The sequence below is a fragment of the Falco cherrug genome, chromosome 5 (assembly GCF_023634085.1).
Source record: "Falco cherrug isolate bFalChe1 chromosome 5, bFalChe1.pri, whole genome shotgun sequence".
NCBI lineage: Eukaryota > Metazoa > Chordata > Aves > Falconiformes > Falconidae > Falco > Falco cherrug.
The window spans coordinates 6,944,563-6,956,372 of NC_073701.1; the positions used below are offsets into that span (position 1 = coordinate 6,944,563).

General features: G+C 42.5%; 1 long non-coding RNA gene across 1 annotated transcript in view; it reads right to left on the minus strand.

Annotated features, from left to right (window-relative positions):
* Nucleotides 1-3,398: 3,398 nt before the first annotated feature.
* Nucleotides 3,399-11,810, minus strand: part of LOC129736154 (uncharacterized) — a 132,858-nt gene continuing 124,446 nt past the window's right edge. Inside the window, exons 3-5 of the long non-coding RNA XR_008732382.1 lie at nucleotides 5,842-5,932; nucleotides 4,860-4,948; nucleotides 3,399-3,925 (exon numbers count right to left, since the gene is read on the minus strand). This is a non-coding gene — a long non-coding RNA (uncharacterized LOC129736154). The remainder of the gene's footprint in view (nucleotides 3,926-4,859; nucleotides 4,949-5,841; nucleotides 5,933-11,810) is intronic.

Here is an 11,810-nt window from a genome sequence, read left to right on the forward strand (position 1 = left end):
CCAGCGATTTAGACACTTTTTCTCATTAGAATTAAAAATATATGCTAAAAAGAGCACAATATAATAATGCAGTTGAGATCACTGCCTCTTATCCTATCATTGGTAATGATTTTAGCACCATTAAAAAGGATGTTTATAGCGCCCAGCTTAGCAAGCCAGAAATAAAACTACGAGGTAACTATTAGGGTTTGCAGACATGCCTTCATCCAGGTTTCTCTCAGTGATGAGATTGCAAACCTAGTAACACTACTGGAGCCAGAGTTAGTTCCTATTTACAAGAGTTAAAAGGCAGAATTTCTACTACAGGAATATGTGCATTAACAAGAAGTTAATAACAAATAGAGTATTCTTGCCAGCATAATTCAGGAGAACATTAACATATCTAATAACATTCTAATACATAAAAATAATCCTTACCCACCTGTGCCAGTCTAAGACTTCAGCTGAACTAAAGCAAGGGCTCTGCCTTACTGTTCTCTCATCTAGTACAAAGTGGAAACTCCACTGGCCATAGATAGAACAGCAGCAGTCTAGGGCTGAGAAATACCCACATCAGGTGGGGTAACTATCAGGGGTAGGAATAAAGTTACTCTCTCACCACTCTCCTGTCAGAGAAAAGCAGGGTCAGAAGGCTTCTTCTTTCTGTAGGCCAGTCCAGGGGACAGCAGCCCAGTCCAGATCATTAGACCAGTTCATGGTGGTAAGGCTGCTCCAAGGTCATGCCAGGAAGTTAATCCATAAGTCAAGGTCAGGTCTGGTAAAAGTAACAAGGGTCAGACACAGGCCATCACCTTCACAGCCACAAGACATATCTGGGAATCAAGCTGTAAAAACCGTTCAGAGCAAGACACAGGCAGGGCTAACTTGGACATCAGCATCTCTACGGGGCAGCTCAAACCAGAACCAAGGACCCACATCCAGGCTTAAATAGCACTCCTGGCCCCGTGGGCAGAGAGCTGGGGTGGGTGCCCAGGTGAGGCCAGTCAGGGCCATTAAGGCTTGTTAGTGCACCCTGACAACTAGGAACATAAAGGGCAAACTAGCTGTACCGAGATGAGCTTTATAAATTTACCCAGAAACAGTTATTGTCACTAGGTGCTTTTGCAGCTGCATCTAGAGCTACACAGAGCATAGTCACTCTTGAGGGCTGAAATGTAAATATGGAAAGAGGGGAGAGACTAGCTGCTCTGAGTTCTGCATCAGTAGGGTAGCCACAAAATGGGTTGCTTCTCGTGGGGCTGTAAAATAGGCTGTGTGTCACTCATAGCTACCACCGAGCAGGAGAGCCTTGGGCTGGAGGGCTGGGCTTAAACTGGACATACTGCTAGGGCTTCATATAGGCTTTGTCACCCTCCAGGCTTTTATTCACAACCAGAATTGTTTCTTGCTTCAGGTTTTTTTCATTCCTTGGGTAATAATCAGCCTGGAGAAAGCCATGCTTGTCTCAGTACAAAAGGAATTAAAAAATCTACAAGTTCTAATCTGGCCAACAGGGCAAAAGGACCTCCTAGCTGGGGTGATGGGGGACTGTCCAGTGCCAAATCTTCAGGATAAGACTACAAATATTCACAATGCAGCTAGCGTAACTATGCAAAAATAAGTAGTGCCTGCCTGATTTTTTGCTTATTGATATCTGTCTTTCCATCAGTAGGCTGGTTGGCCCTAGTTTATTCTTACTGCACGTGGTATTTCCACTCATGCATATCATACTTTTTCCTGTGAAGTAATTTGTTTAACATCTATACATCAGGAGGTTATCTTACAGTGCATCAAACAGTTTATTCATTTCACATGTTGCCTGATAGTGTCATCAAAATGCAACATGTTATGAGGCAGGGCAAGCACAAACATCCCTCTGAACCAGTGAGTCTCAGCTTTTGCAGGTGGGTAGACCATTCCAAAATTTTTGGAATATTTGGAAAAATATTTAATTATGAGATTCCTTTGATTATATGGCACAGTAAAAATTGTGCCTGCATTCTGTAGAACTGGCCCATTCATATACACCATGTTGAAAAGCGACTACAAATTCAATCTTGTATTTAAAAACAATGAGTTAAATCACATCTATCAAGTACATGAGAAGCAATGTTCCTCACAGCGAATTAAGTTCTGCTTATTCTGGGTGTTCTGCCATGGGGTTCAAGCAGCAATACTTACGATGCTTAAATTCTTAAATCTTTAGATTTAGTGAGAAAAATCTCACTATATTGTTTTTTACTATTTTTTCTTATGATCAAATGTACAGAAGAATGAACTTCCTTTCATTAGACAAGGATGAATCTTCACAGCGGTATACATACAGGTGAATGTCAGGATGGGTAAAAAAATTATCACAACATCTTCCAATTTTAATATTTTAAAATAAACCTACATATAATGATGAACAATCACTATGCCTTACCTATTCCAGCAGTTACCTTAGCTAAAAATCATGAAGCTCCCCAGAAAGTAAACCTTCAAAAATACTTTAACCCCCCCCCTTCCCCCCCCCCCCAATCCCACTCCTTCGAACAAATAACATTTTTTTTCGTTGGGTAGAACAAAATATTTCATTCCACTCTACAATGTATTTCAGAAAGAGGGCAGCATTGTCTGGCTTGACCACAAGGTGGAGATGAAAGGGCAACTAGGGTGGGTTTTTTTTAATCTACTGAAAATCACGCACAAGTGAAATGCTTATTATCCCAACTGCCTACTCTTATGCACTGGACGGTGACAAAACCAATGACTATCAGACACCATGTTTTGAAACAGCTGGGAAAGAGATTAAAAAAAACATTTCAATTCACTGTGAATTCTAGCAAAACCTGTGGGATAGAATGGAGAAAAAGGGATAGTTTTCACCTTTAGAAGAAGCGTAACACCCACCTCTTAGATCCTACTGCTAAAACAGCTGAAAAGTAGAGTAGAATATAAGTAGATGCAATGGGAGAATGATGCAACACAGATGAGATGTTCCTTGTAAAGTAATTTCTGGTCTTTCGGTGTTTCTGGTGAAACGGTACCTGGTGACATGTTTATCAGCAGAGAAACCCAACCAGGGAGAAAAGGTGGCTGGTCACTTTGCAGAATTTTTCTCACAGATGGTACGGATGGTAGAAAGTCCATGCTGAATGGGGAAAGCAATGCAAGAAATCTTAGTTACTTCAGCTGTCTGAAGGACAGTTGTTTTTAAGGCAGTCACATGATTTGAGTTCTCAGATAATTATTGTTACCCATCAAGACAGCACCTGTGGAAAGATTTGGAGTATCTGTAGGGTGCAGAGCCTGGGCTGAACTCCATGTTGCAAAGTGTTATCCATTTTCTGTTGGTTCTGATCCTTCTGGACTTAGATTTAAAACTTTGATTCTCACAGAAATCGAACATTAATATGTACCAAAAAGCCTCTGTGATTTCAAGGCATTAACTCTATATGACATTTCATATACAGCCGTGCTATCTTCTAGATAGCATGTACCAAGTCTCGGCAGGCAGCTGTTGCAGATGACGATATAAACAATGTATATATCCCAATCCACCTTGAAAGAAAGCAGAATGTTTAATCACAGAAGATTTAATCTGATGTTGAATTCAGTTTAGGCAGTGATTTGGATCACAACAATCTATTGATAAAGTGATTTTGGGAGAAGAAAAGCTGCCATACTCCTGCTGCACACTCACTGACAACATTTGTAAGCTGCTGTTGGTATTTATAGCTTATCACGGTAAAGAGTTGCTCTTTACAGAGCTCATGTTGTAAGTTGCTGTCACAATCAAAGGGCACAGGGTTCAGAAAGCCATCCCGGAGTGGGAAGCTTAGAAAGCTCAGCTCAATACCACCCTTCAGTCTCATCAAAATTCAAGTTGCAGTATTTCCTGGATTTTAGTGCTGTTTCATTCTACTTTCAGCATTTTCATCCCAAAGAGCGGTTACAGCAGTTTCTAAAGAAAGAACAGAGCAATGTGAGGCAACACGTCATTGCTAGTCCCCAAATTACAATTTTTGAGCTTCTGACTCACTGCTTCTTTCTTAATACTGTTCAGACGAGCTTGCCAAGCACCGGAGAGATGCAAATTCTAAATGTCAGCATTTGTATTCACCAACAGCTAGTTTAGAAATTCTGACCTGATTAAAACATTACAAAGCCAAATTTATTGTAACTACTAGAATTTTACCATCATGTTCTTCTCTTCACCTGAAGTGTTCCTGGTATTGCCAAGTTCCCAGATTAAATGATATTTAGAGTTCTTCTGCCCCAGCTGGAGTCATATGCCTCTGAGTTCTCATATTTTAGATGACGTTACAGAACAAAACCACCCAAGCAAATGCATTTCTTTTGAAGTCATATGATTTGTGGCCAGCAAGTTGAGAAATTATTTTTCAATCTCCAGGGCTGGCAAGACTCTATTTTCCAGATCACAGAGATGCTATACCCCGCCACATCCCATGCTGTTCTTAGTGTACATCGCTACCAACCATAGGCTGGTATTTCCCTGTGCCAGACAGGTTTTGTTTGTTCTGGTGTAGCAAGCCAGGCTGATTCCTAGTCATATATTAGTATTAAAAAGATTAACTGTTCAGGTTAGCAAGTCTGCTTACACGGGAGAAGCCCATGTATTCTCAGTTCCCAATACCTGCATTCCTGTGGTGGTTTGACCCTGACTGAGTGCCAGGTGTCCACCAAAGCCACTCTGTCACTCCCCTCCTCAACCAGACAGGGGAGAGAAAATATAACATCATAACATAAGGATTGTATGTGTAGAATATATGTAGCCTTGGGATTTGAACTCTGACAGAAACAGTTTTTATAATTAACTTATAAAAAGTATAAGTGACAGAATGAGCCAGTAGCAAAACTGGAAGAGAGATCTTTACCTCCAGCCTGTCCTGGATCACCCAGATCAAGTCTCCTGCTTTCCTGAGAAAGTGGCAAGGATAGCACCATGAAATCAGGAAATTCCATCCTACACATTAAGAACATTGATACTATTAGGAAAAATCAAGGCTTGATGAACAAACTAACCTTTCTGGAGTTATGAGATTTTTTTAGATTTTCACATCTTAAACTAATTGTAACTGAACTATTTTATACCTAACATAACTGAGATGGACTAGACTTGGCTAACAACCAAATGCCCACCTAGCTGCTCACTTACTACTCACACCCTCAGCAGTAGAGAAGGAGAAAATAGGAAGAACAGGAATGAGGAAAGTCATAGATCAACATGAAAACAAGGTGATTGCTTATCAAGTACCCTCATTTTCTGTGGAAGTATAGCTGTCTTTGGGAAGCCCTTCTGATGCAGATGCATAAAACAACAATGAACTTAGCATATATTGTTAATCACTGTTGTAACCTTCCTGCACATGTGGGCCATGATTGACTGAAATTATCTATAGACAGTAACAAGAGCAATACACACACCCACACATAGAAAGTTCATTACTGTATGCCTGGTCCACACCTCAGAAAGACTGTAGATTTTGAAAGTTACAGGGAACATTCAGACCTGGCAACACTTTGAGTTCTATATCTTTCTCCAAGTGTAGTGGGGAATGTATTTTGCACAGAAAATCCTCCTAAACTGCAGTCTATCATTTCAGAGTAGCATTAAAAACCTGGTCACATATTAGCAAATCCCTCCGCCATGAGATATTTCAAATTTGAATCACGTTTCTCTTTACTTCCTTCTTTATTTCTTCAGGTGATGTTAAATGCAGTCAGAATTGAAAGGGAGAGAAACCAGTTTTTAGAAAAAGGCAGAGAGATTAGGATTCAGACTTGGTATTATTATGACTAGAAATTAGTTTCTGTTTCCCTTGATCACCACCATGCAGGAACAGCAGGATGCCTTACCTCATCTCGTACCAACTTCAAGGCAAGAAAAGGAAGTAACTTTTCATTCGCTGCATAAATGGGCTGTGTATGTTCTTCTCACTACATATTGCTGAAATAAGAAAACAAGCAAAACTCCATAAATTATCAGATAATCATGAATTGAGGAAACATTAGAAATCAGAACAATGCAGGTGCAGTACTGAAAGGGATATTAAGCTTCATGTACTGTCACTTAAACCAATACCTATCTCCTGAAGATTAGCAAGTGTCTTGCACCTTTCTGTGAACGATTTGATGCTGAACTTTCCTTCACTAGAAATGTCCATTCTATTAGATTCATCTTCTCTCAGCCTTACTGGCGTTTATGAAGCAAAATAAGACAGAAATAACTGTCCAAACACCAAACCAGGCAGAAGAATTTCCTGCTTCTGCTTACATGTTGCAGAAAATGAAATAAGTGCCTCTACACCCTGCAAATGTTTCCATACACCAGCTTCTTTCCACTAACCTCCATTGATTTATGTCAGGGAAGAATTTCCCACAGATTTCTCATGTTTCCTTACTCCAGCTACTTGAAATAATAGAGGACAAATCACATAGAGCCTTAGTGTTCTGTGCAGCCACACTGGGGATAATAGACACAGCACGGCGTGCAGGGTAGTGCAGAGGTCAGTCCCAGCCTAACTGAGCTAGTGGATTTCCAGGCCACATCATTAGAAGTGCTGCAAATGGCGTTCAAATGCAGAACTTCCTCCTTCATATCCATAGTTTGCCCACCCTCAACTGGGAGACTGCTAGGAAGCATCTCCACTGGAAGAAAAAAAAATGATAGCCTCAGGCTTTGCTGTCAAGTGAAGATAACCGGTTCATTCCTCCAGCCAAGGATTTCAGCGTTTTAAGGAATCAGAGAAGTAAAACATCTTCTTCCTATTGCTCAAGAAGAGCCTTAACAATTACTTATTTCTGGGCAACCTCCTGACCAAAGAAAAGAGGGGTTGACTCCAATGCTTTGGACCTCTGGCACAGAGGGCAGCTAAGATTCAACTGGAGGCTCCTGCTCCTTTCCTCTCACCAAACCTCTCTCACTTCATCCGGTCCTCTGAGTCACTTCCTCCTGACTTTTCACTCATCTGCTCTCAGAGCACTTCTCCAAGTAAGCCAGTTGTCTTGGCCCACTCTGGAGCAGGGTTCAAGGGAAGCCCTGCTGGGAGGTAGGCTAGAACATAACCACAACATTATCACAATGCCAAGCTCCTACGAACTGTCGTCTGTGCAGGAGTTTGGGGCAGGTAAACATCACGCATATTAGTGATCTTAATGCTGACTTCAAAAGAGCCACAACATGTCATACCAGCAGGACCTGGTGTGTGTCAGTGATCCCAGAACCAGCTCCAAGCAAGCTGGTATGTCATTGCATTGCACTGGCTGGAATCATTCGTCCCCACCAGGTAGCAGTTTGTTGCATGAACAAGTTGCCGTGCCCCGGCTACGTGCAGCGCTGTGCTGACTCGACTGTACCGCTTCTATTTCTGAAGCAGCTCGAAGGCAGCTCAGGGGAGCTCTGCACTGTCAGCAACTGCACAGCATGGACGCGGCCCGCAGAGGCTATTGAAACAGGAATCCAAGGAGTGATGGGAAGCAATATTTCAAACTAGGCTGGACGGTGGTGGTTCGTACGTTTTGCCCCTGCACCCAGCACCCCCAGAAGTACTTTGAAACACGAGTAATATTTTATTTACCTATACATGTGTATAAAAGGTGCGCAGCAGCTCTGAATTCAAAGTCAGGCTTTCCAATTTCAGTCTTGCTATTAAACACAAGCTTCCCTGAAGGGAGAGGGACTCCGGGAATATGGGCTTCACCTCAGTCTTACCTACCCTCCAGTAGGAGTTGTGTAAAAGAAACCATATTCTCATTAGGACTTTCAGGTGTGTGGGTGTTTCCAGGAATAAACAACACCCAACCACAGAACAACCAGGAAGCAGCTTTATAAGCATATTATGTTGCTTTGCGGGCACAAAGTTTATGCATTTTATCTCCATAGCCAGCCTACCACATTATGCCATTCTACAAGGGGACCTGCCATGTGGTGGGACCCATGGTATGCTGAAAGCAAGAGCTGGAGTTACAGTCTGCAATTGCAGACATTCAGACAACCAAATCCTGGGCAGACCTGTCAATCACGTTCCAGGTAGACTGGATGAACTCTGTTAGAGTTAAGAACTGGAATAGTTGGACGAACAGCCAGAGTAAAGTGTATCAGCAAGGTAGATACAGGAGAAATCTTACATCTGCCCACACAAGAGGTGATGCTATCCAATAATTTTGCTTTCTCTTTCACATACACTGATATGCAAAAATAATGTATTTTGTTACGGAATATGCAAATAATACTTATGAAATTACTTTTCCTTTATTATAAATGTAACAGGTTCTAGGCTCTAAGATGGGTCATCAAAAGGCCGGAAATTCACTAAGTGTGACACACACTGCTACCTCTGAAAGAATTACAGTGGGTTTAATGCCCTATACATCAGACAAGGCCACTGTGTAGTGTAATCCAGCCTTAATTTCACTTCCTTGCCAAATTTCTAGACAAAACCATTGTACTTCATTGCTGGGGTGAGTACTGAGTGAGTAAAACAGATCTGTCATTACACAAAGAATCACGATGCTTTTCCAGAACCATTCGCAGCTTCAGAGATAATTGGATTCACTATGTACAGCCTGTTGAGTTATCTGTATGGTTCCAAGATTTAGGATCCTCAGCTGACACGGAAAGAGACAGCAGGGAGAATTCTTACATGGAGAAAGTAGCTCCATAAGTCAACAGAACTAGGCCATCTTAAAAGTTTATAACAGCTGAGGTTCCAGCGCTCTGATATGCATGTCATTGTTGGAAATTAAGTCCTTGGAAAGAATGTAATTTCTGTCTGCACCTTGTTAATTAAAATCCAGCTTTACAGCTCCTGCACTACTTGTTGAATGAGTTACTAGCATGGAATCTGCTGTCAGCAAGGACTTTAGGCAGAGCAAAACCACTTCAAACAGAGCAGATCACAGACTCTGCCTTTGTCAAATAATATCTGATGACATTATGATGATTAACATAAAATGGGTCTGCAATAACCCACACTGAAAACCACAGGCAGAGCCCAGATCTGTGCTCTCAGAACACAGAAGACAGGGAAAGTTCAGTCTCCACAAAAGCTGTGATGGCTCTGCGTGGCACCTTATAACAAACTATGCTTGAGTTTTCTTCGCTGCTGTGCAGAAAGGCGCACTTACCGAAAGCGTATCTTTAATTGCACCTTGTTGGGAACATCTTCATCCCCAGCTACATCTCAGGCTTCAGCTATCACAGTTTATCCCTCTCCTCTTCCTTTCCATCAAATGCATGCTACATTTCTGACTGATGCAGCCAGCAAACCCTGACAGCTTTCCCTCCTCTACATGCATTATTGCTCCATCTAGGCCAACCTCTGTCCCCCACTGGCCTTTCTCAGGGTCATTCCTGTCATGGGATCCTGTCTCTCAATGTGTCACTGAGAGGACAGGCTCCAGTGAATAACAAATGAAATACTCGTCACTTCTTGTGGTGAATTTATGTTTTCAGTCATGTTCTGCCACAGACTTCTCATATCTGACTTGCCAAGTTCTGTTGCCTGTAGCAGAATTTTAGAAGGAACTGTTTCAGTACTTCCCAGATTCAGTCCTCCTCAGATTTCTAGACATCATCATATCCCTATGGATGTGATCATCAAGATAGCAACTGTGTCTCCACCAGCTAACAAGAAAGAAACACAAGCTTTCCTAGGCCTTGTGGGATTCTGGAGAATGCATATTCCAGATTATAGTCAGTTTGTGAGCCCTCTCTATTGAGTAATTGAAAGAAGAACTATTTTGGCTGGGGCCTTGAGACACAACAAACCTTTGAGCAGATCAGACAGGAGGTGACTCATGTTGTAGCTCTTGGGCCTCTCTGGACAGGACCAGCTGTGCAAAATGTACTCTACACTGCAGCTGAGGAGCATGGTCTCACCTGAAGCCTTTGGCAGAAAACATCAGGAGAAACCCAAGGCTGACCACTAGTGTTTTGGAGCCAGGGTATTGAGGATCAGAAGCCCACTATGCCCTGACTGAAAAAGAGATACTAGCAGCATGTGAGGGGGTTCAAGTCACTTCAGAAGTTGTTGGTACAGAAGCATATCTCCTCTTGGCACCATGATTGCCTGTATGTTCAAAGGAAACATCCCCTCTGCACATCACCCAGCCAGCACTACATGAAGTAAGTGGGTAGTGTTGATCGTGCAGTGGGCTCGACTGGTGAAACCCAGCCACCCAGGAATCCTGGAAGAGATCATGGACTGGCCAGGAAGCAGAGATTTTTAAGTATTGCCTGGTAAGGTGGCTCATGCCCAGGAGACACAACCATATAACGAGTTATCAGCAGATGAAAGGCATTATGTTCTGTTTACTGATGGATCCTGTTGTCTTGTAGGGAACTGTTGGAAGTGGAAGCTGCTGTGTGGAGTCCCACACAGCAAGTCATTGAAGCCACTGAAGGAGAAGGTGAGTCAACAGTTTGCAGAATTGAAAGCCACCCAACAAGCCCTAGGGACTGCTGATTAACAGAAGTGGCCAGTACTCTGTACTGACTCATGGATGGTGGCTAATGCCCTATGGAGGTGGCTGCAGCAGAGGAAGGCCAACTGGTAGTGCAGAGGTAAATCCATCTGGGCTGCTGCACTGTGGCAAGACATCGCTGCCTGGGTAGAAAACATCACTCTAAATGTATGTCATGTGGTTGCTTACATGCCCAAAAGCCGTGTCACTGAAGAACATTGAAACAATGAACAGGTAGACAAGGCTGTCAAAATTGAAGTAGCTCAGGTGGACCTGGACTGGGAGTGTAAGGGTGAGTTATTTGTAGCTTGATGGACCTACAAACTATGGGGACATCTAAGGAGAGAGGCAAAATACAGATGGGCTCCTGATCAAGGCATGGACCTGACCATGGAGGCCAACACACAGGCCACTTGTGAATGTGAAACATGCCAGCATCAAGCAAGCTACATAAGCAAAATGTCCCTGGAACAGAGGGTGGTGGCTGGGTTCTCAATATGGCAAGGCCTGGCAAATTGACCATATTAGACCACCACCATGGACACGCCAAGGCAAGGGCTACATACTCACTGTGGTGAAAGCAGCTACCATTTGGCTAGAAACATACCCTGTGCGTGGCATTGCCCAAAAGACCATCTTGTTTTGCCTGTGACAGTAACTGTTCAGTGATCTCCCTGTCTTTATCCTGATCCATGAGCCTTCCATTGCATTTTTCTCCCCTGTGTCCTGTTGACGAGGTGGAGTAACAGAAAGGCTTGGTGGGTACCTGGCAGCCAGCCAAGGTCAATCCACCAGACCTTCTCATGTGAGCTCCTCACTTGTGGCTAGAAACCCAGGCTTCAACCAGAAAGTTGCTCACAAAGCATCTTAATGACATCTTGAATAGCATTGGCCTAGCAAAAGAATCCAGCTGTGTAACTTCTGGTTCCAAATGAATTCCTATAGGAATGGCATAGATCTTTCATTATGACAACTTAAAGTAGGACTTTTCTTATTTAGAAGATTGCTGTCTTCCAAAGTCTTCTCTAGCCCATTGTATTTTTTCATGTTTATGCAGCAGTCATTACACAATATGCCACAAGTCTGCACATTTACACCACCTTAGTTTCCTCTTGTCATTTCATTGTCATGAAATTTGAGCACTATTTCTTTTACACAAGGCTTCATACTGCTTGCATGTTGCCTACTTCTCTCTCCAACTTGTATCTTAATCTCTACTTACATAAACACCTTTTCTTCCTCTCCATGCCCTTGTCTAAAATATAGCCATGATATTTATTCACAAACATTACTAATTCCTAGATCAATGGTAAATACTCGGAAAATAACCCAGAATGTTAATGTGAATGACATATCGAAAA